This window comes from Lactuca virosa, chromosome 1 (assembly GCF_052849685.1).
Source record: "Lactuca virosa cultivar CGN04683 chromosome 1, Lactuca_virosa_CGN04683_v6, whole genome shotgun sequence".
NCBI lineage: Eukaryota > Viridiplantae > Streptophyta > Magnoliopsida > Asterales > Asteraceae > Lactuca > Lactuca virosa.
This window is the reverse complement of record NC_136426.1, coordinates 260257112-260278212: the sequence shown is the minus strand read 5'-3', so window position 1 is coordinate 260278212 and position 21101 is coordinate 260257112. Positions and strand designations below refer to the sequence as shown.

At 46.9% G+C, this 21101-nt stretch overlaps 61 non-coding genes across 61 annotated transcripts; all 61 read right to left on the bottom strand.

Annotated features, from left to right (window-relative positions):
• Positions 1-112: 112 nt before the first annotated feature.
• On the bottom strand, positions 113-231 carry LOC145146889 (5S ribosomal RNA). Its single transcript, XR_013727813.1, has one exon. It is a non-coding gene; the product is annotated as a 5S ribosomal RNA (ribosomal RNA).
• A 229-nt stretch (positions 232-460) lies between these two features.
• LOC145146474 (5S ribosomal RNA) lies at positions 461-578 on the bottom strand. The gene has a single exon (XR_013727418.1). It is a non-coding gene; the product is annotated as a 5S ribosomal RNA (ribosomal RNA).
• Positions 579-807: 229 nt separating this feature from the next.
• Positions 808-926, bottom strand: LOC145150117 (5S ribosomal RNA). The gene has a single exon (XR_013730944.1). It is a non-coding gene; the product is annotated as a 5S ribosomal RNA (ribosomal RNA).
• A 219-nt stretch (positions 927-1145) lies between these two features.
• LOC145141802 (5S ribosomal RNA) lies at positions 1146-1264 on the bottom strand. The gene has a single exon (XR_013722985.1). It is a non-coding gene; the product is annotated as a 5S ribosomal RNA (ribosomal RNA).
• Positions 1265-1494: 230 nt separating this feature from the next.
• On the bottom strand, positions 1495-1612 carry LOC145147338 (5S ribosomal RNA). The gene has a single exon (XR_013728246.1). It is a non-coding gene; the product is annotated as a 5S ribosomal RNA (ribosomal RNA).
• A 227-nt stretch (positions 1613-1839) lies between these two features.
• Positions 1840-1958, bottom strand: LOC145147411 (5S ribosomal RNA). Its single transcript, XR_013728316.1, has one exon. It is a non-coding gene; the product is annotated as a 5S ribosomal RNA (ribosomal RNA).
• A 227-nt stretch (positions 1959-2185) lies between these two features.
• LOC145145086 (5S ribosomal RNA) lies at positions 2186-2303 on the bottom strand. The gene has a single exon (XR_013726076.1). It is a non-coding gene; the product is annotated as a 5S ribosomal RNA (ribosomal RNA).
• Positions 2304-2534: 231 nt separating this feature from the next.
• Positions 2535-2652, bottom strand: LOC145145085 (5S ribosomal RNA). The gene has a single exon (XR_013726075.1). It is a non-coding gene; the product is annotated as a 5S ribosomal RNA (ribosomal RNA).
• A 228-nt stretch (positions 2653-2880) lies between these two features.
• On the bottom strand, positions 2881-2999 carry LOC145147172 (5S ribosomal RNA). Its single transcript, XR_013728084.1, has one exon. It is a non-coding gene; the product is annotated as a 5S ribosomal RNA (ribosomal RNA).
• A 227-nt stretch (positions 3000-3226) lies between these two features.
• Positions 3227-3345, bottom strand: LOC145151200 (5S ribosomal RNA). Its single transcript, XR_013731968.1, has one exon. It is a non-coding gene; the product is annotated as a 5S ribosomal RNA (ribosomal RNA).
• A 229-nt stretch (positions 3346-3574) lies between these two features.
• Positions 3575-3693, bottom strand: LOC145150611 (5S ribosomal RNA). The gene has a single exon (XR_013731424.1). It is a non-coding gene; the product is annotated as a 5S ribosomal RNA (ribosomal RNA).
• Positions 3694-3911: 218 nt separating this feature from the next.
• On the bottom strand, positions 3912-4030 carry LOC145141791 (5S ribosomal RNA). The gene has a single exon (XR_013722984.1). It is a non-coding gene; the product is annotated as a 5S ribosomal RNA (ribosomal RNA).
• Positions 4031-4257: 227 nt separating this feature from the next.
• On the bottom strand, positions 4258-4376 carry LOC145148443 (5S ribosomal RNA). The gene has a single exon (XR_013729327.1). It is a non-coding gene; the product is annotated as a 5S ribosomal RNA (ribosomal RNA).
• Positions 4377-4606: 230 nt separating this feature from the next.
• On the bottom strand, positions 4607-4725 carry LOC145148253 (5S ribosomal RNA). Its single transcript, XR_013729146.1, has one exon. It is a non-coding gene; the product is annotated as a 5S ribosomal RNA (ribosomal RNA).
• Positions 4726-4956: 231 nt separating this feature from the next.
• LOC145146604 (5S ribosomal RNA) lies at positions 4957-5075 on the bottom strand. Its single transcript, XR_013727541.1, has one exon. It is a non-coding gene; the product is annotated as a 5S ribosomal RNA (ribosomal RNA).
• A 227-nt stretch (positions 5076-5302) lies between these two features.
• Positions 5303-5420, bottom strand: LOC145146472 (5S ribosomal RNA). Its single transcript, XR_013727417.1, has one exon. It is a non-coding gene; the product is annotated as a 5S ribosomal RNA (ribosomal RNA).
• Positions 5421-5648: 228 nt separating this feature from the next.
• LOC145150558 (5S ribosomal RNA) lies at positions 5649-5767 on the bottom strand. The gene has a single exon (XR_013731375.1). It is a non-coding gene; the product is annotated as a 5S ribosomal RNA (ribosomal RNA).
• A 219-nt stretch (positions 5768-5986) lies between these two features.
• LOC145148995 (5S ribosomal RNA) lies at positions 5987-6105 on the bottom strand. Its single transcript, XR_013729855.1, has one exon. It is a non-coding gene; the product is annotated as a 5S ribosomal RNA (ribosomal RNA).
• Positions 6106-6334: 229 nt separating this feature from the next.
• LOC145148736 (5S ribosomal RNA) lies at positions 6335-6452 on the bottom strand. Its single transcript, XR_013729606.1, has one exon. It is a non-coding gene; the product is annotated as a 5S ribosomal RNA (ribosomal RNA).
• Positions 6453-6681: 229 nt separating this feature from the next.
• LOC145149372 (5S ribosomal RNA) lies at positions 6682-6800 on the bottom strand. The gene has a single exon (XR_013730231.1). It is a non-coding gene; the product is annotated as a 5S ribosomal RNA (ribosomal RNA).
• A 230-nt stretch (positions 6801-7030) lies between these two features.
• On the bottom strand, positions 7031-7149 carry LOC145149982 (5S ribosomal RNA). The gene has a single exon (XR_013730815.1). It is a non-coding gene; the product is annotated as a 5S ribosomal RNA (ribosomal RNA).
• Positions 7150-7379: 230 nt separating this feature from the next.
• Positions 7380-7498, bottom strand: LOC145144229 (5S ribosomal RNA). Its single transcript, XR_013725243.1, has one exon. It is a non-coding gene; the product is annotated as a 5S ribosomal RNA (ribosomal RNA).
• A 229-nt stretch (positions 7499-7727) lies between these two features.
• LOC145149573 (5S ribosomal RNA) lies at positions 7728-7846 on the bottom strand. The gene has a single exon (XR_013730429.1). It is a non-coding gene; the product is annotated as a 5S ribosomal RNA (ribosomal RNA).
• A 231-nt stretch (positions 7847-8077) lies between these two features.
• Positions 8078-8196, bottom strand: LOC145146039 (5S ribosomal RNA). Its single transcript, XR_013726989.1, has one exon. It is a non-coding gene; the product is annotated as a 5S ribosomal RNA (ribosomal RNA).
• Positions 8197-8425: 229 nt separating this feature from the next.
• Positions 8426-8544, bottom strand: LOC145134478 (5S ribosomal RNA). The gene has a single exon (XR_013719171.1). It is a non-coding gene; the product is annotated as a 5S ribosomal RNA (ribosomal RNA).
• Positions 8545-8773: 229 nt separating this feature from the next.
• On the bottom strand, positions 8774-8892 carry LOC145149572 (5S ribosomal RNA). Its single transcript, XR_013730428.1, has one exon. It is a non-coding gene; the product is annotated as a 5S ribosomal RNA (ribosomal RNA).
• A 229-nt stretch (positions 8893-9121) lies between these two features.
• On the bottom strand, positions 9122-9240 carry LOC145144987 (5S ribosomal RNA). The gene has a single exon (XR_013725982.1). It is a non-coding gene; the product is annotated as a 5S ribosomal RNA (ribosomal RNA).
• Positions 9241-9469: 229 nt separating this feature from the next.
• On the bottom strand, positions 9470-9588 carry LOC145145997 (5S ribosomal RNA). The gene has a single exon (XR_013726946.1). It is a non-coding gene; the product is annotated as a 5S ribosomal RNA (ribosomal RNA).
• Positions 9589-9815: 227 nt separating this feature from the next.
• Positions 9816-9933, bottom strand: LOC145149210 (5S ribosomal RNA). Its single transcript, XR_013730063.1, has one exon. It is a non-coding gene; the product is annotated as a 5S ribosomal RNA (ribosomal RNA).
• A 229-nt stretch (positions 9934-10162) lies between these two features.
• Positions 10163-10282, bottom strand: LOC145150686 (5S ribosomal RNA). Its single transcript, XR_013731494.1, has one exon. It is a non-coding gene; the product is annotated as a 5S ribosomal RNA (ribosomal RNA).
• A 229-nt stretch (positions 10283-10511) lies between these two features.
• LOC145145560 (5S ribosomal RNA) lies at positions 10512-10630 on the bottom strand. Its single transcript, XR_013726526.1, has one exon. It is a non-coding gene; the product is annotated as a 5S ribosomal RNA (ribosomal RNA).
• Positions 10631-10860: 230 nt separating this feature from the next.
• Positions 10861-10979, bottom strand: LOC145146038 (5S ribosomal RNA). Its single transcript, XR_013726988.1, has one exon. It is a non-coding gene; the product is annotated as a 5S ribosomal RNA (ribosomal RNA).
• A 232-nt stretch (positions 10980-11211) lies between these two features.
• LOC145147509 (5S ribosomal RNA) lies at positions 11212-11330 on the bottom strand. Its single transcript, XR_013728409.1, has one exon. It is a non-coding gene; the product is annotated as a 5S ribosomal RNA (ribosomal RNA).
• A 219-nt stretch (positions 11331-11549) lies between these two features.
• LOC145134471 (5S ribosomal RNA) lies at positions 11550-11668 on the bottom strand. Its single transcript, XR_013719170.1, has one exon. It is a non-coding gene; the product is annotated as a 5S ribosomal RNA (ribosomal RNA).
• Positions 11669-11899: 231 nt separating this feature from the next.
• On the bottom strand, positions 11900-12018 carry LOC145148602 (5S ribosomal RNA). Its single transcript, XR_013729480.1, has one exon. It is a non-coding gene; the product is annotated as a 5S ribosomal RNA (ribosomal RNA).
• Positions 12019-12237: 219 nt separating this feature from the next.
• On the bottom strand, positions 12238-12356 carry LOC145134905 (5S ribosomal RNA). The gene has a single exon (XR_013719416.1). It is a non-coding gene; the product is annotated as a 5S ribosomal RNA (ribosomal RNA).
• A 228-nt stretch (positions 12357-12584) lies between these two features.
• LOC145150349 (5S ribosomal RNA) lies at positions 12585-12703 on the bottom strand. Its single transcript, XR_013731167.1, has one exon. It is a non-coding gene; the product is annotated as a 5S ribosomal RNA (ribosomal RNA).
• A 228-nt stretch (positions 12704-12931) lies between these two features.
• On the bottom strand, positions 12932-13050 carry LOC145155959 (5S ribosomal RNA). Its single transcript, XR_013736386.1, has one exon. It is a non-coding gene; the product is annotated as a 5S ribosomal RNA (ribosomal RNA).
• Positions 13051-13280: 230 nt separating this feature from the next.
• On the bottom strand, positions 13281-13399 carry LOC145134463 (5S ribosomal RNA). Its single transcript, XR_013719166.1, has one exon. It is a non-coding gene; the product is annotated as a 5S ribosomal RNA (ribosomal RNA).
• A 227-nt stretch (positions 13400-13626) lies between these two features.
• Positions 13627-13744, bottom strand: LOC145149208 (5S ribosomal RNA). Its single transcript, XR_013730061.1, has one exon. It is a non-coding gene; the product is annotated as a 5S ribosomal RNA (ribosomal RNA).
• Positions 13745-13964: 220 nt separating this feature from the next.
• On the bottom strand, positions 13965-14083 carry LOC145149571 (5S ribosomal RNA). The gene has a single exon (XR_013730427.1). It is a non-coding gene; the product is annotated as a 5S ribosomal RNA (ribosomal RNA).
• Positions 14084-14311: 228 nt separating this feature from the next.
• LOC145149570 (5S ribosomal RNA) lies at positions 14312-14430 on the bottom strand. The gene has a single exon (XR_013730426.1). It is a non-coding gene; the product is annotated as a 5S ribosomal RNA (ribosomal RNA).
• Positions 14431-14660: 230 nt separating this feature from the next.
• On the bottom strand, positions 14661-14779 carry LOC145146037 (5S ribosomal RNA). Its single transcript, XR_013726987.1, has one exon. It is a non-coding gene; the product is annotated as a 5S ribosomal RNA (ribosomal RNA).
• A 226-nt stretch (positions 14780-15005) lies between these two features.
• Positions 15006-15124, bottom strand: LOC145143986 (5S ribosomal RNA). Its single transcript, XR_013725009.1, has one exon. It is a non-coding gene; the product is annotated as a 5S ribosomal RNA (ribosomal RNA).
• A 229-nt stretch (positions 15125-15353) lies between these two features.
• On the bottom strand, positions 15354-15472 carry LOC145149569 (5S ribosomal RNA). Its single transcript, XR_013730425.1, has one exon. It is a non-coding gene; the product is annotated as a 5S ribosomal RNA (ribosomal RNA).
• A 229-nt stretch (positions 15473-15701) lies between these two features.
• LOC145134449 (5S ribosomal RNA) lies at positions 15702-15820 on the bottom strand. The gene has a single exon (XR_013719155.1). It is a non-coding gene; the product is annotated as a 5S ribosomal RNA (ribosomal RNA).
• Positions 15821-16047: 227 nt separating this feature from the next.
• Positions 16048-16166, bottom strand: LOC145149319 (5S ribosomal RNA). The gene has a single exon (XR_013730169.1). It is a non-coding gene; the product is annotated as a 5S ribosomal RNA (ribosomal RNA).
• Positions 16167-16394: 228 nt separating this feature from the next.
• Positions 16395-16513, bottom strand: LOC145134442 (5S ribosomal RNA). Its single transcript, XR_013719152.1, has one exon. It is a non-coding gene; the product is annotated as a 5S ribosomal RNA (ribosomal RNA).
• A 227-nt stretch (positions 16514-16740) lies between these two features.
• LOC145150093 (5S ribosomal RNA) lies at positions 16741-16859 on the bottom strand. Its single transcript, XR_013730921.1, has one exon. It is a non-coding gene; the product is annotated as a 5S ribosomal RNA (ribosomal RNA).
• Positions 16860-17087: 228 nt separating this feature from the next.
• On the bottom strand, positions 17088-17206 carry LOC145155493 (5S ribosomal RNA). The gene has a single exon (XR_013735930.1). It is a non-coding gene; the product is annotated as a 5S ribosomal RNA (ribosomal RNA).
• A 230-nt stretch (positions 17207-17436) lies between these two features.
• Positions 17437-17555, bottom strand: LOC145146036 (5S ribosomal RNA). Its single transcript, XR_013726986.1, has one exon. It is a non-coding gene; the product is annotated as a 5S ribosomal RNA (ribosomal RNA).
• Positions 17556-17787: 232 nt separating this feature from the next.
• Positions 17788-17906, bottom strand: LOC145147506 (5S ribosomal RNA). Its single transcript, XR_013728407.1, has one exon. It is a non-coding gene; the product is annotated as a 5S ribosomal RNA (ribosomal RNA).
• A 219-nt stretch (positions 17907-18125) lies between these two features.
• LOC145134435 (5S ribosomal RNA) lies at positions 18126-18244 on the bottom strand. The gene has a single exon (XR_013719147.1). It is a non-coding gene; the product is annotated as a 5S ribosomal RNA (ribosomal RNA).
• A 231-nt stretch (positions 18245-18475) lies between these two features.
• LOC145149072 (5S ribosomal RNA) lies at positions 18476-18594 on the bottom strand. Its single transcript, XR_013729934.1, has one exon. It is a non-coding gene; the product is annotated as a 5S ribosomal RNA (ribosomal RNA).
• A 219-nt stretch (positions 18595-18813) lies between these two features.
• Positions 18814-18932, bottom strand: LOC145134899 (5S ribosomal RNA). Its single transcript, XR_013719415.1, has one exon. It is a non-coding gene; the product is annotated as a 5S ribosomal RNA (ribosomal RNA).
• Positions 18933-19160: 228 nt separating this feature from the next.
• LOC145150348 (5S ribosomal RNA) lies at positions 19161-19279 on the bottom strand. The gene has a single exon (XR_013731166.1). It is a non-coding gene; the product is annotated as a 5S ribosomal RNA (ribosomal RNA).
• A 228-nt stretch (positions 19280-19507) lies between these two features.
• LOC145155957 (5S ribosomal RNA) lies at positions 19508-19626 on the bottom strand. The gene has a single exon (XR_013736384.1). It is a non-coding gene; the product is annotated as a 5S ribosomal RNA (ribosomal RNA).
• A 230-nt stretch (positions 19627-19856) lies between these two features.
• LOC145134428 (5S ribosomal RNA) lies at positions 19857-19975 on the bottom strand. The gene has a single exon (XR_013719144.1). It is a non-coding gene; the product is annotated as a 5S ribosomal RNA (ribosomal RNA).
• Positions 19976-20202: 227 nt separating this feature from the next.
• LOC145149207 (5S ribosomal RNA) lies at positions 20203-20320 on the bottom strand. Its single transcript, XR_013730060.1, has one exon. It is a non-coding gene; the product is annotated as a 5S ribosomal RNA (ribosomal RNA).
• A 220-nt stretch (positions 20321-20540) lies between these two features.
• On the bottom strand, positions 20541-20659 carry LOC145149568 (5S ribosomal RNA). The gene has a single exon (XR_013730424.1). It is a non-coding gene; the product is annotated as a 5S ribosomal RNA (ribosomal RNA).
• A 228-nt stretch (positions 20660-20887) lies between these two features.
• LOC145149566 (5S ribosomal RNA) lies at positions 20888-21006 on the bottom strand. Its single transcript, XR_013730422.1, has one exon. It is a non-coding gene; the product is annotated as a 5S ribosomal RNA (ribosomal RNA).
• Positions 21007-21101: the final 95 nt, after the last annotated feature.

Genomic DNA, 21101 nt, shown 5'->3' with positions numbered 1-21101 from the left:
CCATGAACCATGAAACGGAGGCCACCCGAGCATAGAAATACCAAGAAAGAAAAAAAAACAAAAAAAAAGCGCACGTAAAATCTAAAAAAACGCAAACGGGCAACGAAAAAGGGGGGTGCAACACGAGGACTTCCCAGGGGGTCACCCATCCTAGTACTACTCTCGCCCAAGCACGCTTCACAGCGGAGTTCTGATGGGATCCGGTGCATTAGTGCTGGTATGATCGCACCTGAAATACTATCCATGCTTATTGCTTTTATGTCTTAAAAGACGCAGAACCTCCTTTGTTTTCGTACGCGAGGCGTGGGACCCACGTGACCGATCGGCTCCGTTCCAAAAATACGAAAACCATCGACCATGAAGCGTAGGCCACCCGAGCATAGAAACAGCAAGAAAGAAAAAAAAACAAAAAAAACCGCACGTAAAATCTAAAAAAAACGCAAACGGGCAACGAAAAAAGGGGGTGCAACACGAGGACTTCCCGGGGGTCACCCATCCTAGTACTACTCTCGCCCAAGCACACTTAACTGCGGAGTTCTGATGGGATCCGGTGCATTAGTGCTGGTATGATCGCACCCGATATAACTATGCATGCTTATTGCTTTTATGTCTTAAAAGACGCAGAACCTCCTTTGTTTTCGTACGCGAGGCGTGGGACCCACGTGACCGATCAGCTCCGTTCCAAAAATACGAAAACCATGAACCATGAAGCGGAGGCCACGCGAGCATAGAAATAGCAAGAAAGAAAAAAAAACAAAAAAAACCACACGTAAAATCTAAAAAAATGCAAACGGGCAACGAAAAAGGGGGGTGCAACACGACAACTTCCCAGGGGGTCACCCATCCTAGTACTACTCACGCCCAAGCACGCTTCACAGCGGAGTTCTGATGGGATCCGGTGCATTAGTGCTGCTATGATCGCACCCGAAATACTATCCATGCTTATTGCTTTTATGTCTTAAAAGACGCAGAACCTCCTTTGTTTTCGTACGCGAGGCGTGGGACCCACGTGACCAATCGGCTCCGTTCCAAAAATACGAAAAGCATCAACCATGAAGCGGAGGCCACCTGAGCATAGAAATAGCAAAAAAGAAAAAAAAACCGCACGTAAAATCTAAAAAAAACGCAAACGGGCAACGAAAAAAGGGGTGCAACACGAGGACTTCCCAAGGGGTCACCTATCCTAGTACTACTCTCGCCCAAGCACGCTTAACTGCGGAGTTCTGATGGGATCCGGTGCATTAGTGCTGGTATGATCGCACCCGATATAACTATCCATGCTTATTTGTTTTATGTCTTAAAAGACGCAGAACCTCCTTTGTTTTCGTACGCGAGGCTTGGGACCCACGTGACCGATCGGCTCCGTTCCAAAAATACGAAAACTATCACCCATGAAGCGGAGGCCACACGAGCATAGAAATAGCAAGAAAGAAAAAAATCAAAAAAAAAACCGCACGAAAAATCTAAAAAAACGCAAACGGGCAACGAAAAAGGGGGGTGCAACACGAGGACTTCCCGGGGGTCACCCATCCTAGTACTACTCTCGCCCAAGCACGCTTAACTGCAGAGTTCTGATGGGATCCGGTGCATTAGTGCTGGTATGATCGCACCCGATATAACTATCCATGCTTATTGCTTTTATGTCTTAAAAGACGCAGAACCTCCTTTGTTTTCGTACGCGAGGCGTGGGACCCACGTGACCGATCAGCTCCGTTCCAAAAATACGAAAACCATGAACCATGAATCGGAGGCCACGCGAGCATAGAAATAGCAAGAAAGAAAAAAAACAAAAAAAACCACACGTAAAATCTTAAAAAACGCAAACGGGCAACGAAAAAGGGGGTGCAACACGAGGACTTCCCAGGGGGTCACCCATCCTAGTACTACTCTTGCCCAAGCACGCTTCACAGCGGAGTTCTGATGGGATCCGGTGCATTAGTGCTGGTATGATCGCACCCGAAATACTATCCATGCTTATTGCTTTTATGTCTTAAAAGACGCAGAACCTCCTTTGTTTTCGTACGCGAGGCGTGGGACCCACGTGACCGATCGGCTCTGTTCCAAAAATACGAAAACCATGAACCATGAATCGGAGGCCACGCGAGCATAGAAATAGCAAGAAAGAAAAAAAAACAAAAAAAACTACACGTAAAATCTTAAAAAACGCAAACGGGCAACGAAAAAGGGGGTGCAACACGAGGACTTCCCGGGGGTCACCCATCCTAGTACTACTCTCGCCCAAGCACGCTTAACTGCGGAGTTCTGATGGGATCCGGTGCATTAGTGCTGGTATGATCGCACCCGATATAACTATCCATGCTTATTGCTTTTATGTCTTAAAAGACGCAGAACCTCCTTTGTTTTCGTACGCGAGGCTTGGGACCCACGTGACCGATCGGCTCCGTTCCAAAAATACGAAAACTATCACCCATGAAGCGGATGCCACGCGAGCATAGAAATAGCAAGAAAGAAAAAAATTAAAAAAAAAAACCGCACGAAAAATCTAAAAAAACGCAAACGGGCAACGAAAAAGGGGGGTGCAACACGAGGACTTCCCGGGGGTCACCCATCCTAGTACTACTCTCGCCCAAGCACGCTTAACTGCGGAGTTCTGATGGGATCCGGTGCATTAGTGCTGGTATGATCGCACCCGATATAACTATCCATGCTTATTGCTTGTATGTCTTAAAAGACGCAGAACCACCTTTGTTTTCGTACGCGAGGCGTGGGACCCACGTGACCGATCAGCTCCGTTCCAAAAATACGAAAACCATGAACCATGAATCGGAGGCCACGCGAGCATAGAAATAGCAAGAAAGAAAAAAAAACAAAAAAAACTACACGTAAAATCTTAAAAAACGCAAACGGGCAACGAAAAAGGGGGTGCAACACGAGGACTTCCCAGGGGGTCACCCATCCTAGTACTACTCTCGCCCAAACACGCTTTACAGCGGAGTTCTGATGGGATCCGGTGCATTAGTGCTGGTATGATCGCACCCGAAATACTATCCATGCTTATTGCTTTTATGTCTTAAAATACGCAGAACCTCCTTTGTTTTCGTACGCGAGGCGTGGGACCCACGTGACCGATCGGCTCCGTTCCAAAAATACGAAAACCATGAACCATGAAACGGAGGCCACCCGAGCATAGAAATACCAAGAAAGAAAAAAAACAAAAAAAAAGCGCACGTAAAATCTAAAAAAACGCAAACGGGCAACGAAAAAGGAAGTGTAACACGAGGACTTCCCAGGGGGTCACTCATCCTAGTACTACTCTCGCCCAAGCACGCTTCACAGCAGAGTTCTGATGGGATCCGGTGCATTAGTGTTGGTATGATCGCACCCGAAATACTATCCATGGTTATTGCTTTTATGTCTTAAAAGACGCAGAACCTCCTTTGTTTTCGTACGCGAGGCGTGGGACCCACGTGACCGATCGGCTCCGTTCCAAAAATACGAAAACCATGAACCATAAAACGGATGCCACCCGAGCATAGAAATAGCAAGAAAGAAAAAAAAACAAAAAAAAACTGCACGTAAAATCTAAAAAAACGCAAACGGGCAACGAAAAAGGGGGGTGCAACACGAGGACTTCCCAGGGGGTCACCCATCCTAGTTCTACTCACGCCCAAGCACGCTTCACAGCGGAGTTCTGATGGGATCCGGTGCATTAGTGCTGCTATGATCGCACCCGAAATACTATCCATGCTTATTGCTTTTATGTCTTAAAAGACGCAGAACCTCCTTTGTTTTCGTACGCGAGCCGTGGGACCCACGTGACCAATCGGCTCCGTTCCAAAAATACGAAAAGCATCAACCATGAAGCGGAGGCCACCCGAGCATAGAAATAGCAAGAAAGAAAAAAAAACCGCACGTAAAATCTAAAAAAACGCAAACGGGCAACGAAAAAAGGGGTGCAACACGAGGACTTCCCAAGGGGTCACCTATCCTAGTACTACTCTCGCCCAAGCACGCTTAACTGCGGAGTTCTGATGGGATCCGGTGCATTAGTGCTGGTATGATCGCACCCGATATAACTATCCATGCTTATTGCTTGTATGTCTTAAAAGACGCAGAACCTCCTTTGTTTTCGTACGCGAGGCGTGGGACCCACGTGACCGATCAGCTCCGTTCCAAAAATACGAAAACCATGAACCATGAATCGGAGGCCACGCGAGCATAGAAATAGCAAGAAAGAAAAAAAACAAAAAAAACCACACGTAAAATCTAAAAAAACGCAAACGGGCAACGAAAAAGGGGGTGCAACACGAGGACTTCCCAGGGGGTCACCCATCCTAGTACTACTCTTGCCCAAGCACGCTTCACAGCGGAGTTCTGATGGGATCCGGTGCATTAATGCTGGTATGATCGCACCCGAAATACTATCCATGCTTATTGCTTTTATGTCTTAAAAGACGCAGAACCTCCTTTGTTTTCGTACGCGAGGCGTGGGACCCACGTGACCGATCGGCTCGGTTCCAAAAATACGAAAACCATGAACCATGAAACGGAGGCCACCCGAGCATAGAAATACCAAGAAAGAAAAAAAAACAAAAAAAAAAAGCGCACGTAAAATCTAAAAAAACGCAAACGGGCAACGAAAAAGGAGGTGCAACACGAGGACTTCCCAGGGGGTCACCCATCCTAGTACTACTCTCGCCCAAGCACGCTTCACAGCAGAGTTCTGATGGGATCCGGTGCATTAGTGCTGGTATGATCGCACCCGAAATACTATCCATGGTTATTGCTTTTATGTCTTAAAAGACGCAGAACCTCCTTTGTTTTCGTACGCGAGGCGTGGGACCCACGTGACCGATCGGCTCCGTTCCAAAAATACGAAAACCATGAACCATGAAACGGAGGCCACCCGAGCATAGAAATAGCAAGAAAGAAAAAAAAAACGAAAAAAAAACTGCACGTAAAATCTAAAAAAACGCAAACGGGCAACGAAAAAGGGGGGTGCAACACGAGGACTTCGCAGGGGGTCACCCATCCTAGTACTACTCTCGCCCAAGCACGCTTCACAGCGGAGTTCTGATGGGATCCGGTGCATTAGTGCTGGTATGATCGCACCCGAAATACTATCCATGCTTATTGCTTTTATGTCTTAAAAGACGCAGAACCTCCTTTGTTTTCATACGCGAGGCGTGGGACCCACGTGACCGATCGGCTCCGTTCCAAAAATACGAAAACCATCAACCATGAAGCGTAGGCCACCCGAGCATAGAAACAGCAAGAAAGAAAAAAAAGAAAAAAAACCGCATGTAAAATCTAAAAAAACGCAAACGGGCAACGAAAAAAGGGGGTGCAACACGAGGACTTCCCGGGGGTCACCCATCCTAGTACTACTCTCGCCCAAGCACACTTAACTGCGGAGTTCTGATGGGATCCGGTGCATTAGTGCTGGTATGATCGCACCCGATATAACTATCCATGCTTATTTCTTTTATGTCTTAAAAGACGCAGAACCTCCTTTGTTTTCGTACGCGAGGCGTGGGACCCACGTGACCGATCAGCTCCGTTGCAAAAATACGAAAACCATGAACCATGAAGCGGAGGCCACGCGAGCATAGAAATAGCAAGAAAGAAAAAAAAACAAAAAAACCACACGTAACATCTAAAAAAACGCAAACGGGCAACGAAAAAGGGGGGTGCAACACGACTACTTCCCAGGGGGTCACCCATCCTAGTACTACTCACGCCCAAGCACGCTTCACAGCGGAGTTCTGATGGGATCCGGTGCATTAGTGCTGCTATGATCGCACCCGAAATACTATCCATGCTTATTGCTTTTATGTCTTAAAAGACGCAGAACCTCCTTTGTTTTCGTACGCGAGGCGTGGGACCCACGTGACCGATCGGCTCCGTTCCAAAAATACGAAAAGCATCAACCATGAAGCGGAGGCCACCCGAGCATAGAAATAGCAAGAAAGAAAAAAAAAACCGCACGTAAAATCTAAAAAAACGCAAACGGGCAACGAAAAAAGGGGTGCAGCACGAGGACTTCCCAAGGGGTCACCTATCCTAGTACTACTCTCGCCCAAGCACGCTTAACTGCGGAGTTCTGATGGGATCCGTTGCATTAGTGCTGGTATGATCGCACCCGATATAACTATCCATGCTTATTGCTTTTATGTCTTAAAAGACGCAGAACCTCCTTTGTTTTCGTACGCGAGGCCTGGGACCCACGTGACCGATCGGCTCCGTTCCAAAAATACGAAAACTGTCACCCATGAAGCGGAGGCCACGCGAGCATAGAAATAGCAAGAAAGAAAAAAATCAAAAAAAAAACCGCACGTAAAATCTAGAAAAACGCAAACGGGCAACGAAAAAGGGGGTGCAACACGAGAACTTCCCGGGGGTCACCCATCCTAGTACTACTCTCGCCCAAGCACGCTTAACTGCGGAGTTCTGATGGGATCTGGTGCATTAGTGCTGGTATGATCGCACCTGATATAACTATCCATGCTTATTGCTTTTATGTCTTAAAAGACGCAGAACCTCCTTTGTTTTCGTACGCGAGGCGTGGGACCCACGTGACCGATCAGCTCCGTTCCAAAAATACGAAAACCATGAACCATGAATCGGAGGCCACGCGAGCATAGAAATAGCAAGAAAGAAAAAAAAAACAAAAAAAACCACACGTAAAATCTTAAAAAACGCAAACGGGCAACGAAAAAAGGGGTGCAACACGAGGACTTCCCAGGGGGTCACCCATCCTCGTACTACTCTCGCCCAAGCACGCTTCACAGCGGAGTGCTGATGGGATCCGGTGCATTAGTGCTGGTATGATCGCACCCGAAATACTATCCATGCTTATTGCTTTTATGTCTTAAAAGACGCAGAACCTCCTTTGTTTTCGTACGCGAGGCGTGGGACCCACGTGACCGATCGGCTCCGTTCCAAAAATACGAAAACCATGAACCATGAAACGGAGGCCACCCGAGCATAGAAATACCAAGAAAGAAAAAAAAAACAAAAAAAAAAGCGCACGTAAAATCTAAAAAAACGCAAACGGGCAACGAAAAAGGAGGTGCAACACGAGGACTTCCCAGGGGGTCACCCATCCTAGTACTACTCTCGCCCAAGCACGCTTCACAGCAGAGTTCTGATGGGATCCGGTGCATTAGTGTTGGTATGATCGCACCCGAAATACTATCCATGGTTATTGCTTTTATGTCTTAAAAGACACAGAACCTCCTTTGTTTTCGTACGCGAGGCGTGGGACCCACGTGACCGATCGGCTCCGTTCCAAAAATACGAAAACCATGAACCATGAAACGGAGGCCACCCGAGCATAGAAATAGCAAGAAAGAAAAAAAAACAAAAAAAAAACTGCACGTAAAATCTAAAAAAACGCAAGCGGGCAACGAAAAAGGGGGGTGCAACACGAGGACTTCCCAGGGGGTCACCCATCCTAGTACTACTCTCGCCCAAGCACGCTTCACAGCGGAGTTCTGATGGGATCCGGTGCATTAGTGCTGGTATGATCGCACCCGAAATACTATCCATGCTTATTGCTTTTATGTCTTAAAAGACGCAGAACCTCCTTTGTTTTCGTACGCGAGGCGTGGGACCCACGTGACCGATCGGCTCCGTTCCAAAAATACGAAAAGCATCAACCATGAAGCGGAGGCCACTCGAGCATAGAAATAGCAAGAAAGAAAAAAAAAACAAAAAAAAACCGCACGTAAAATCTAAAAAAACGCAAACGGGCAACGAAAAAGGAGGTGCAACACAAGGACTTCCCAGGGGGTCACCCATCCTAGTACTACTCTCGCCCAAGCACGCTTAACTGAGGGGTTCTGATGGGATCCGGTGCATTAGTGCTGGTATGATCGCACCCGAAATACTATCCATGCTTATTGCTTTTATGTCTTAAAAGACGCAGAACCTCCTTTGTTTTCGTACGTGAGGCGTAGGACCCACGTGACCGATCGGCTCCGTTCCAAAAATACGAAAACCATGAACCATGAAACGGAGGCCAACCGAGCATAGAAATAGCAAGAAAGAAAAAAAAACAAAAAAAAAACCGCACGTAAAATCTAAAAAAACGCAAACGGACAACGAAAAAAGGGGGGTGCAACACGACAACTTCCCAGGGGGTCACCCATCCTAGTACTACTCTCGCCCAAGCACGCTTAACTGCGGAGTTCTGATGTGATCCGGTGCATTAGTGCTGGTATGATCGCACCCGAAATACTATCCATGCTTATTGCTTTTATATCTTAAAAGACGCAGAACCTCCTTTGTTTTCGTACGCGAGGCGTGGAACCCACGTGACCGATCGGCTCTGTTCAAAAAATACGAAAACCATCAACCATGAAGTGGAGGCCACCCGAGCATAGAAATAGCAAGAAAGAAAAAAAAACAAAAAAAAACTGCACGTAAAATCTAAAAAAACGCAAACGGGCAACGAAAAAGGGGGGTGCAACACGAGGACTTCCCAGGGGGTCACCCATCCTAGTACTACTCTCGCCCAAGCACGCTTAGCTGCGGAGTTCTGATGGGATCCGGTGAATTAGTGCTGGTATGATCGCACCCGAAATACTATCCATGCTTATTGCTTTTATGACTTAAAAGACGCAGAACCTCCTTTGTTTTCGTACGCGAGGCGTGGGACCCATGTGACCGATCGGCTCTGTTCCAAAAATACGAAAAGCATCAACCATGAAGCGGAGGCCACTCGAGCATAGAAATAGCAAGAAAGAAAAAAAAAACAAAAAAAAACCGCACGTAAAATCTAAAAAAACGCAAACGGGCAACGAAAAAGGAGGTGCAACACAAGGACTTCCCAGGGGGTCACCCATCCTAGTACTACTCTCGCCCAAGCACGCTTAACTGAGGGGTTCTGATGGGATCCGGTGCATTAGTGCTGGTATGATCGCACCCGAAATACTATCCATGCTTATTGCTTGTATGTCTTAAAAGACGCAGAACCTCCTTTGTTTTCGTACGCGAGGCGTGGGACCCACGTGACCGATCGGCTCCGTTCCAAAAATACGAAGACCATGAACCATGAAACGGAGGCCACCCGAGCATAGAAATAGCAAGAAAGAAAAAAAAACAAAAAAAAAACAGCACGTAAAATCTAAAAAAACGCAAACGGGCAACAAAAAAGGGGGTGCAACACGAGGGCTTCCCAGGGGGTCACCCATCCTAGTACTACTCTCGCCCAAGCACGCTTAACTGCGGAGTTCTGATGTGATCCGGTGCATTAGTGCTGGTATGATCGCACCAGAAATACTATTCATGCTTATTGTTTTTATATCTTAAAAGACGCAGAACCTCCTTTGTTTTCGTACGCGAGGCGTGGAACCCACGTGACCGATCGGCTCTGTTCAAAAAATACGAAAACCATCAACCATGAAGCGGAGGCCACCCGAGCATAGAAATAGCAAGAAAGAAAAAAAAACAAAAAAAAACCGCACGTAAAATCTTAAAAAACGCAAACCGGCAACGAAAAAGGGGGGTGCAACACGAGGACTTCCCAAGGGGTCACCCATCCTAGTACTACTCTCGCCCAAGCACGCTTAGCTGCAGAGTTCTGATGGGATCCGGTGAATTAGTGCTGGTATGATCGCACCCGAAATACTATCCATGCTTATTGCTTTTATGACTTAAAAGACGCAGAACCTCCTTTGTTTTCGTACGCGAGGCGTGGGACCCACGTGACCGATCGGCTCCGTTCCAAAAATACGAAAACCATCAACCATGAAGCGGAGGCCACCCGAGCATAGAAATAGCAAGAAAGAAAAAAAACAAAACAAACCGCACGTAAAATCTAAAAAAACGCAAACGGGCAACGAAAAAAGGGGGTGCAACACGAGGACTTCCCGGGGGTCACCCATCCTAGTACTACTCTCGCCCAAGCACACTTAACTGCGGAGTTCTGATGGGATCCGGTGCATTAGTGCTGGTATGATGGCACCCGATATAACTATCCATGCTTATTGCTTTTATGTCTTAAAAGACGCAGAACCTCCTTTGTTTTCGTATGCGAGGCGTGGGACCCACGTGACCGATCGGCTCTGTTCCAAAAATACGAAAAGCATCAACCATGAAGCGGAGGCCACTCGAGCATAGAAATAGCAAGAAAGAAAAAAAAACAAAAAAAAACCGCACGTAAAATCTAAAAAAACGCAAACGGGCAACGAAAAAGGAGGTGCAACACAAGGACTTCCCAGGGGGGTCACCCATCCTAGTACTACTCTCGCCCAAGCACGCTTAACTGAGGGGTTCTGATGGGATCCGGTGCATTAGTGCTGGTATGATCGCACCCGAAATACTATCCATGCTTATTGCTTGTATGTCTTAAAAGACGCAGAACCTCCTTTGTTTTCGTACGCGAGGCGTGGGACCCAAGTGACCGATCGGCTCCGTTCCAAAAATACGAAGACCATGAACCATGAAACGGAGGCCACCCGAGCATAGAAATAGCAAGAAAGAAAAAAAAACAAAAAAAAACCGCACGTAAAATCTAAAAAAAACGCAAACGGGCAACAAAAAAGGGGGTGCAACACGAGGACTTCCCAGGGGGTCACCCATCCTAGTACTACTCTCGCCCAAGCACGCTTAACTGCGGAGTACTGATGTGATCCGGTGCATTAGTGCTGGTATGATCGCACCCGAAATACTATTCATGCTTATTGCTTTTATATCTTAAAAGACGCAGAACCTCCTTTGTTTTCGTACGCGAGGCGTGGAACCCACGTGACCGATCGGCTCTGTTCAAAAAATACGAAAACCATCAACCATGAAGCGGAGGCCACCCGAGCATAGAAATAGCAAGAAAGAAAAAAAAACAAAAAAAAACCGCACGTAAAATCTAAAAAAACGCAAACGGGCAACGAAAAAAGGGGGGTGCAACACGACAACTTCCCAGGGGGTCACCCATCCTAGTACTACTCTCGCCCAAGCACGCTTAACTGCGGAGTTCTGATGTGATCCGGTGCATTAGTGCTGGTATGATCGCACCCGAAATACTATTCATGCTTATTGCTTTTATATCTTAAAAGACGCAGAACCTCCTTTGTTTTCGTACGCGAGGCGTGGGACCCACGTGACCGATCGGCTCTGTTCCAAAAATACGAAAACCATCAACCATGAAGCGGAGGCCACTCGAGCATAGAAATAGCAAGAAAGACAAAAAAACAAAAAAAAAACCGCACGTAAAATCTAAAAAAACGCAAACGGGCAACGAAAAAAGGGGGGGTGCAACACGACAACTTCCCAGGGGGTTACCCATCCTAGTACTACTCTCGCCCAAGCACGCTTAACTGCGGAGTTCTGATGTGATCCGGTGCATTAGTGCTGGTATGATCGCACCCGAAATACTATTCATGCTTATTGCTTTTATATCTTAAAAGACGCAGAACCTCATTTGTTTTCGTACGCGAGGCGTGGAACCCACGTGACCGATCGGCTCTGTTCAAAAAATACGAAAACCATCAACCATGAAGCGGAGGCCACCCGAGCATAGAAATAGCAAGAAAGAAAAAAAAACCGCACGTAAAATCTAAAAAAACGCAAACGGGCAACGAAAAAGGGGGGTGCAACACGAGGACTTCCCAGGGGGTCACCCATCCTAGTACTACTCTCGCCCAAGCACGCTTAGCTGCGGAGTTCTGATGGGATCCGGTGAATTAGTGCTGGTATGATCGCACCCGAAATACTATCCATGCTTATTGCTTTTATGACTTAAAAGACGCAGAACCTCCTTTGTTTTCGTACGCGAGGCGTGGGACCCACGTGACCGATCGGCTCTGTTCCAAAAATACGAAAAGCATCAACCATGAAGCGGAGGCCACTCGAGCATAGAAATAGCAAGAAAGAAAAAAAAACAAAAAAAAACCGCACGTAAAATCTAAAAAAACGCAAACGGGCAACGAAAAAAGGGGGGGTGCAACACGACAACTTCCCAGGGGGTTACCCATCCTAGTACTACTCTCGCCCAAGCACGCTTAACTGCGGAGTTCTGATGTGATCCGGTGCAGTAGTGCTGGTATGATCGCACCCGAAATACTATTCATGCTTATTGCTTTTATATCTTAAAAGACGCAGAACCTCATTTGTTTTCGTACGCGAGGCGTGGAACCCACGTGACCGATCGGCTCTGTTCAAAAAATACGAAAACCATCAACCATGAAGCGGAGGCCACCCGAGCATAGAAATAGCAAGAAAGAAAAAAAAACCGCACGTAAAATCTAAAAAAACGCAAACGGGCAACGAAAAAGGGGGGTGCAACACGAGGACTTCCCAGGGGGTCACCCATCCTAGTACTACTCTCGCCCAAGCACGCTTAGCTGCGGAGTTCTGATGGGATCCGGTGAATCAGTGCTGGTATGATCGCACCCGAAATACTATCCATGCTTATTGCTTTTATGACTTAAAAGACGCAGAACCTCCTTTGTTTTCGTACGCGAGGCGTGGGACCCACGTGACCGATCGGCTCTGTTCCAAAAATACGAAAAGCATCAACCATGAAGCGGAGGCCACTCGAGCATAGAAATAGCAAGAAAGAAAAAAAAACAAAAAAAAACCGCACGTAAAATCTAAAAAAACGCAAACGGGCAACGAAAAAGGAGGTGCAACACAAGGACTTCCAAGGGGGTCACCCATCCTAGTACTACTCTCGCCCAAGCACGCTTAACTGAGGGGTTCTGATGGGATCCGGTGCATTAGTGCTGGTATGATCGCACCCGAAATACTATCCATGCTTATTGCTTGTATGTCTTAAAAGACGCAGAACCTCCTTTGTTTTCGTACGCGAGGCGTGGGACCCACGTGACCGATCGGCTCCGTTCCAAAAATACGAAGACCATGAACCATGAAACGGAGGCCACCCGAGCATAGAAATAGCAAGAAAGAAAAAAAAACAAAAAAAAACCGCACGTAAAATCTAAAAAAACGCAAACGGGCAACAAAAAAGGGGGTGCAACACGAGGACTTCCCAGGGGGTCACCCATCCTAGTACTACTCTCGCCCAAGCACGCTTAACTGCGGAGTTCTGATGTGATCCGGTGCATTAGTGCTGGTATGATTGCACCCGAAATACTATTCATGCTTATTGCTTTTATATCTTAAAAGACGCAGAACCTCCTTTGTTTTCGTACGCGAGGCGTGGAACCCACGTGACCGATCGGCTCTGTTCAAAAAATACGAAAACCATCAACCATGAAGCGGAGGCCACCCGAGCATAGAAATAGCAAGAAAAGAAAAAAAAACAAAAAAAAACCGCACGTAAAATCTAAAAAAACGCAAACGAGCAACGAAAAAGGGGGGTGCAACACGAGGACTTCCCAGGGGGTCACCCATCCTAGTACTACTCTCGCCCAAGCACGCTTAGCTGCGGAGTTCTGATGGGATCCGGTGAATTAGTGCTGGTATGATCGCACCCGAAATACTATCCATGCTTATTGCTTTTATGACTTAAAAGACGCAGAACCTCCTTTGTTTTCGTACGCGAGGCGTGGGACCCACGTGACCGATCGGCTCCGTTCCAAAAATACGAAAACCATCAACCATGAAGCGGAGGCCACCCGAGCATAGAAATAGCAAGAAAGAAAAAAAACAAAACAAACCGCACGTAAAATCTAAAAAAACGCAAACGGGCAACGAAAAAAGGGGGTGCAACACGAGGACTTCCCGGGGGTCACCCATCCTAGTACTACTCTCGCCCAAGCACACTTAACTGCGGAGTTCTGATGGGATCCGGTGCATTAGTGCTGGTATGATGGCACCCGATATAACTATCCATGCTTATTGCTTTTATGTCTTAAAAGACGCAGAACCTCCTTTGTTTTCGTACGCGAGGCGTGGGACCCACGTGACCGATCGGCTCCGTTCCAAAAATACGAAAAGCATCAACCATGAAGCGGAGGCCACTCGAGCATAGAAATAGCAAGAATGAAAAAAAAAACCGCACGTAAAATCTAAAAAAACGCAAACGGGCAACGAAAAAGGAGGTGCAACACAAGGACTTCCCAGGGGGTCACCCATCCTAGTACTACTCTCGCCCAAGCACGCTTAACTGAGGGGTTCTGATGGGATCCGGTGCATTAGTGCTGGTATGATCGCACCCGAAATACTATCCATGCTTATTGCTTTTATGTCTTAAAAGACGCAGAACCTCCTTTGTTTTCGTACGTGAGGCGTAGGACCCACGTGACCGATCGGCTCCGTTCTAAAAATACGAAAACCATGAACCATGAAACGGAGGCCAACCGAGCATAGAAATAGCAAGAAAGAAAAAAAAACAAAAAAAAACCGCACGTAAAATCTAAAAAAACGCAAACGGGCAACGAAAAAGGAGGTGCAACACAAGGACTTCCCAGGGGGTCACCCATCCTAGTACTACTCTCGCCCAAGCACGCTTAACTGAGGGGTTCTGATGGGATCCGGTGCATTAGTGCTGGTATGATCGCACCCGAAATACTATCCATGCTTATTACTTTTATGTCTTAAAAGACGTAGAACCTCCTTTGTTTTCGTACGTGAGGCGTAGGACCCACGTGACCGATCGGCTCCGTTCCAAAAATACGAAAACCTTGAACCATGAAACGGAGGCCAACCGAGCATACAAATAGCAAGAAAGAAAAAAAAACAAAAAAAAACCGCACGTAAAATCTAAAAAAACACAAACGGGCAACGAAAAAAGGGGGGTGCAACACGACAACTTCCCAGGGGGTCACCCATCCTAGTACTACTCTCGCCCAAGCACGCTTAACTGCGGAGTTCTGATGTGATCCGGTGCATTAGTGCTGGTATGATCGCACCCGAAATACTATTCATGCTTATTGCTTTTATATCTTAAAAGACGCAGAACCTCCTTTGTTTTCGTACGCGAGGCGTGGAACCCACGTGACCGATCGGCTCTGTTCAAAAAATACGAAAACCATCAACCATGAAGCGGAGGCCACCCGAGCATAGAAATAGCAAGAAAAAAAAAACAAAAAAAAACCGCACGTAAAATCTAAAAAAACGCAAACCGGCAACGAAAAAGGGGGGTGCAACACAAGGACTTCCCAGGGGGTCACCCATCCTAGTACTACTCTCGCCCAAGCACGCTTAGCTGCGGAGTTCTGATGGGATCCGGTGAATTAGTGCTGGTATGATCGCACCCGAAATACTATCCATGCTTATTGCTTTTATGACTTAAAAGACGCAGAACCTCCTTTGTTTTCGTACGCGAGGCGTGGGACCCACGTGACCGATCGGCTCTGTTCCAAAAATACGAAAAGCATCAACCATGAAGCGGAGGCCACTCGAGCATAGAAATAGCAAGAAAGAAAAAAAAACAAAAAAAAAACCGCACGTAAAATCTAAAAAAATGCAAACGGGCAACGAAAAAGGAGGTGCAACACAAGGACTTCCCAGGGGGTCACCCATCCTAGTACTACTCTCGCCCAAGCACGCTTAACTGAGGGGTTCTGATGGGATCCGGTGCATTAGTGCTGGTATGATCGCACCCGAAATACTATTCATGCTTATTGCTTTTATATCTTAAAAGACGCAGAACCTCCTTTGTTTTCGTACGCGAGGCGTGGAACCCACGTGACCGATCGGCTCTGTTCAAAAAATACGAAAACCATCAACCATGAAGCGGAGGCCACCCGAGCATAGAAATAGCAAGAAAGAAAAAAAAACAAAAAAAAACCGCACGTAAAATCTAAAAAAACGCAAACGGGCAACGAAAAAGGGGGGTGCAACACGAGGACTTCCCAGGGGGTCACCCATCCTAGTACTACTCTCGCCCAAGCACGCTTAGCTGCGGAGTTCTGATGGGATCCGGTGAATTAGTGCTGGTATGATCGCACCCGAAATACTATCCATGCTTATTGCTTTTATGACTTAAAAGACGCAGAACCTCCTTTGTTTTCGTACGCGAGGCGTGGGACCCACGTGACCGATCGGCTCCGTTCCAAAAATACGAAAAGCATCAACCATGAAGCGGAGGCCACTCGAGCATAGAAATAGCAAGAAAGAAAAAAAAACAAAAAAAACCGCACGTAAAATCTAAAAAAACGCAAACGGGCAACGAAAAAGGATGTGCAACACAAGGTCTTCCCAGGGGGTCACCCATCCTAGTACTACTCTCGCCCAAGCACGCTTAACTGAGGGGTTCTGATGGGATCCGGTGCATTAGTGCTGGTATGATCGCACACGAAATACTATCCATGCTTATTGCTTGTATGTCTTAAAAGACGCAGAACCTCCTTTGTTTTCGTACACGAGGCGTGGGACCCACGGGACCGATCGGCTCCGTTCCAAAAATACGAAGACCATGAACCATGAAACGGAGGCCACCCGAGCATAGAAATAGCAAGAAAGAAAAAAAAACAAAAAAAAACCGCACGTAAAATCTAAAAAAACGCAAACGGGCAACAAAAAAGGGGGTGCAACACGAGGACTTCCCAGGGGGTCACCCATCCTAGTACTACTCTCGCCCAAGCACGCTTAGCTGCGGAGTTCTGATGGGATCCGGTGAATTAGTGCTGGTATGATCGCACCCGAAATACTATCCATGCTTATTGCTTTTATGACTTAAAAGACGCAGAACCTCCTTTGTTTTCGTACGCGAGGCGTGGGACCCACGTGACCGATCGGCTCCGTTCCAAAAATACGAAAAGCATCAACCATGAAGCGGAGGCCACTCGAGCATAGAAATAGCAAGAAAGAAAAAAAAACAAAAAAAACCGCACGTAAAATCTAAAAAAACGCAAACGGGCAACGAAAAAGGAGGTGCAACACAAGGTCTTCCCAGGGGGTCACCCATCCTAGTACTACTCTCGCCCAAGCACGCTTAACTGAGGGGTTCTGATGGGATCCGGTGCATTAGTGCTGGTATGATCGCACACGAAATACTATCCATGCTTATTGCTTGTATGTCTTAAAAGACGCAGAACCTCCTTTGTTTTCGTACACGAGGCGTGGGACCCACGTGACCGATCGGCTCCGTTCCAAAAATACGAAGACCATGAACCATGAAACGGAGGCCACCCGAGCATAGAAATAGCAAGAAAGAAAAAAAAACAAAAAAAAACCGCACGTAAAATCTAAAAAAACGCAAACGGGCAACAAAAAAGGGGGTGCAACACGAGGACTTCCCAGGGGGTCACCCATCCTAGTACTACTCTCGCCCAAGCACGCTTAACTGCGGAGTTCTGATGTGATCCGGTGCATTAGTGCTGGTATGATCGCACCCGAAATACTATTCATGCTTATTGCTTTTATATCTTAAAAGACGCAGAACCTCCTTTGTTTTCGTACGCGAGGCGTGGAACCCACGTGACCGATCGGCTCTGTTCAAAAAATACGAAAACCATCAACCATGAAGCGGAGGCCACCCGAGCATAGAAATAGCAAGAAAGAAAAAAAAACAAAAAAAAACCGCACGTAAAATCTAAAAAAACGCAAACGGGCAACGAAAAAAGGGGGGTGCAACACGACAACTTCCCAGGGGGTCACCCATCCTAGTACTACTCTCGCCCAAGCACGCTTAACTGCGGAGTTCTGATGTGATCCGGTGCATTAGTGCTGGTATGATCGCACCCGAAATACTATTCATGCTTATTGCTTTTATATCTTAAAAGACGCAGAACCTCCTTTGTTTTCGTACGCGAGGCGTGGGACCCACGTGACCGATCGGCTCTGTTCCAAAAATACGAAAACCATCAACCATGAAGCGGAGGCCACTCGAGCATAGAAATAGCAAGAAAGACAAAAAAACAAAAAAAAAACCGCACGTAAAATCTAAAAAAACGCAAACGGGCAACGAAAAAAGGGGGGGTGCAACACGACAACTTCCCAGGGGGTTACCCATCCTAGTACTACTCTCGCCCAAGCACGCTTAACTGCGGAGTTCTGATGTGATCCGGTGCATTAGTGCTGGTATGATCGCACCCGAAATACTATTCATGCTTATTGCTTTTATATCTTAAAAGACGCAGAACCTCATTTGTTTTCGTACGCGAGGCGTGGAACCCACGTGACCGATCGGCTCTGTTCAAAAAATACGAAAACCATCAACCATGAAGCGGAGGCCACCCGAGCATAGAAATAGCAAGAAAGAAAAAAAAACCGCACGTAAAATCTAAAAAAACGCAAACGGGCAACGAAAAAGGGGGGTGCAACACGAGGACTTCCCAGGGGGTCACCCATCCTAGTACTACTCTCGCCCAAGCACGCTTAGCTGCGGAGTTCTGATGGGATCCGGTGAATTAGTGCTGGTATGATCGCACCCGAAATACTATCCATGCTTATTGCTTTTATGACTTAAAAGACGCAGAACCTCCTTTGTTTTCGTACGCGAGGCGTGGGACCCACGTGACCGATCGGCTCTGTTCCAAAAATACGAAAAGCATCAACCATGAAGCGGAGGCCACTCGAGCATAGAAATAGCAAGAAAGAAAAAAAAACAAAAAAAAACCGCACGTAAAATCTAAAAAAACGCAAACGGGCAACGAAAAAAGGGGGGGTGCAACACGACAACTTCCCAGAGGGTTACCCATCCTAGTACTACTCTCGCCCAAGCACGCTTAACTGCGGAGTTCTGATGTGATCCGGTGCAGTAGTGCTGGTATGATCGCACCCGAAATACTATTCATGCTTATTGCTTTTATATCTTAAAAGACGCAGAACCTCATTTGTTTTCGTACGCGAGGCGTGGAACCCACGTGACCGATCGGCTCTGTTCAAAAAATACGAAAACCATCAACCATGAAGCGGAGGCCACCCGAGCATAGAAATAGCAAGAAAGAAAAAAAAACCGCACGTAAAATCTAAAAAAACGCAAACGGGCAACGAAAAAGGGGGGTGCAACACGAGGACTTCCCAGGGGGTCACCCATCCTAGTACTACTCTCGCCCAAGCACGCTTAGCTGCGGAGTTCTGATGGGATCCGGTGAATCAGTGCTGGTATGATCGCACCCGAAATACTATCCATGCTTATTGCTTTTATGACTTAAAAGACGCAGAACCTCCTTTGTTTTCGTACGCGAGGCGTGGGACCCACGTGACCGATCGGCTCTGTTCCAAAAATACGAAAAGCATCAACCATGAAGCGGAGGCCACTCGAGCATAGAAATAGCAAGAAAGAAAAAAAAACAAAAAAAAACCGCACGTAAAATCTAAAAAAACGCAAACGGGCAACGAAAAAGGAGGTGCAACACAAGGACTTCCAAGGGGGTCACCCATCCTAGTACTACTCTCGCCCAAGCACGCTTAACTGAGGGGTTCTGATGGGATCCGGTGCATTAGTGCTGGTATGATCGCACCCGAAATACTATCCATGCTTATTGCTTGTATGTCTTAAAAGACGCAGAACCTCCTTTGTTTTCGTACGCGAGGCGTGGGACCCACGTGACCGATCGGCTCCGTTCCAAAAATACGAAGACCATGAACCATGAAACGGAGGCCACCCGAGCATAGAAATAGCAAGAAAGAAAAAAAAACAAAAAAAAACCGCACGTAAAATCTAAAAAAACGCAAACGGGCAACAAAAAAGGGGGTGCAACACGAGGACTTCCCAGGGGGTCACCCATCCTAGTACTACTCTCGCCCAAGCACGCTTAACTGCGGAGTTCTGATGTGATCCGGTGCATTAGTGCTGGTATGATTGCACCCGAAATACTATTCATGCTTATTGCTTTTATATCTTAAAAGACGCAGAACCTCCTTTGTTTTCGTACGCGAGGCGTGGAACCCACGTGACCGATCGGCTCTGTTCAAAAAATACGAAAACCATCAACCATGAAGCGGAGGCCACCCGAGCATAGAAATAGCAAGAAAAGAAAAAAAAACAAAAAAAAACCGCACGTAAAATCTAAAAAAACGCAAACGAGCAACGAAAAAGGGGGGTGCAACACGAGGACTTCCCAGGGGGTCACCCATCCTAGTACTACTCTCGCCCAAGCACGCTTAGCTGCGGAGTTCTGATGGGATCCGGTGAATTAGTGCTGGTATGATCGCACCCGAAATACTATCCATGCTTATTGCTTTTATGACTTAAAAGACGCAGAACCTCCTTTGTTTTCGTACGCGAGGCGTGGGACCCACGTGACCGATCGGCTCCGTTCCAAAAATACGAAAACCATCAACCATGAAGCGGAGGCCACCCGAGCATAGAAATAGCAAGAAAGAAAAAAAACAAAACAAACCGCACGTAAAATCTAAAAAAACGCAAACGGGCAACGAAAAAAGGGGGTGCAACACGAGGACTTCCCGGGGGTCACCCATCCTAGTACTACTCTCGCCCAAGCACACTTAACTGCGGAGTTCTGATGGGATCCGGTGCATTAGTGCTGGTATGATGGCACCCGATATAACTATCCATGCTTATTGCTTTTATGTCTTAAAAGACGCAGAACCTCCTTTGTTTTCGTACGCGAGGCGTGGGACCCACGTGACCGATCGGCTCCGTTCCAAAAATACGAAAAGCATCAACCATGAAGCGGAGGCCACTCGAGCATAGAAATAGCAAGAATGAAAAAAAAAACCGCACGTAAAATCTAAAAAAACGCAAACGGGCAACGAAAAAGGAGGTGCAACACAAGGACTTCCCAGGGGGTCACCCATCCTAGTACTACTCTCGCCCAAGCACGCTTAACTGAGGGGTTCTGATGGGATCCGGTGCATTAGTGCTGGTATGATCGCACCCGAAATACTATCCATGCTTATTGCTTTTATGTCTTAAAAGACGCAGAACCTCCTTTGTTTTCGTACGTGAGGCGTAGGACCCACGTGACCGATCGGCTCCGTTCTAAAAATACGAAAACCATGAACCATGAAACGGAGGCCAACCGAGCATAGAAATAGCAAGAAAGAAAAAAAAACAAAAAAAAACCGCACGTAAAATCTAAAAAAACGCAAACGGGCAACGAAAAAGGAGGTGCAACACAAGGACTTCCCAGGGGGTCACCCATCCTAGTACTACTCTCGCCCAAGCACGCTTAACTGAGGGGTTCTGATGGGATCCGGTGCATTAGTGCTGGTATGATCGCACCCGAAATACTATCCATGCTTATTACTTTTATGTCTTAAAAGACGTAGAACCTCCTTTGTTTTCGTACATGAGGCGTAGGACCCACGTGACCGATCGG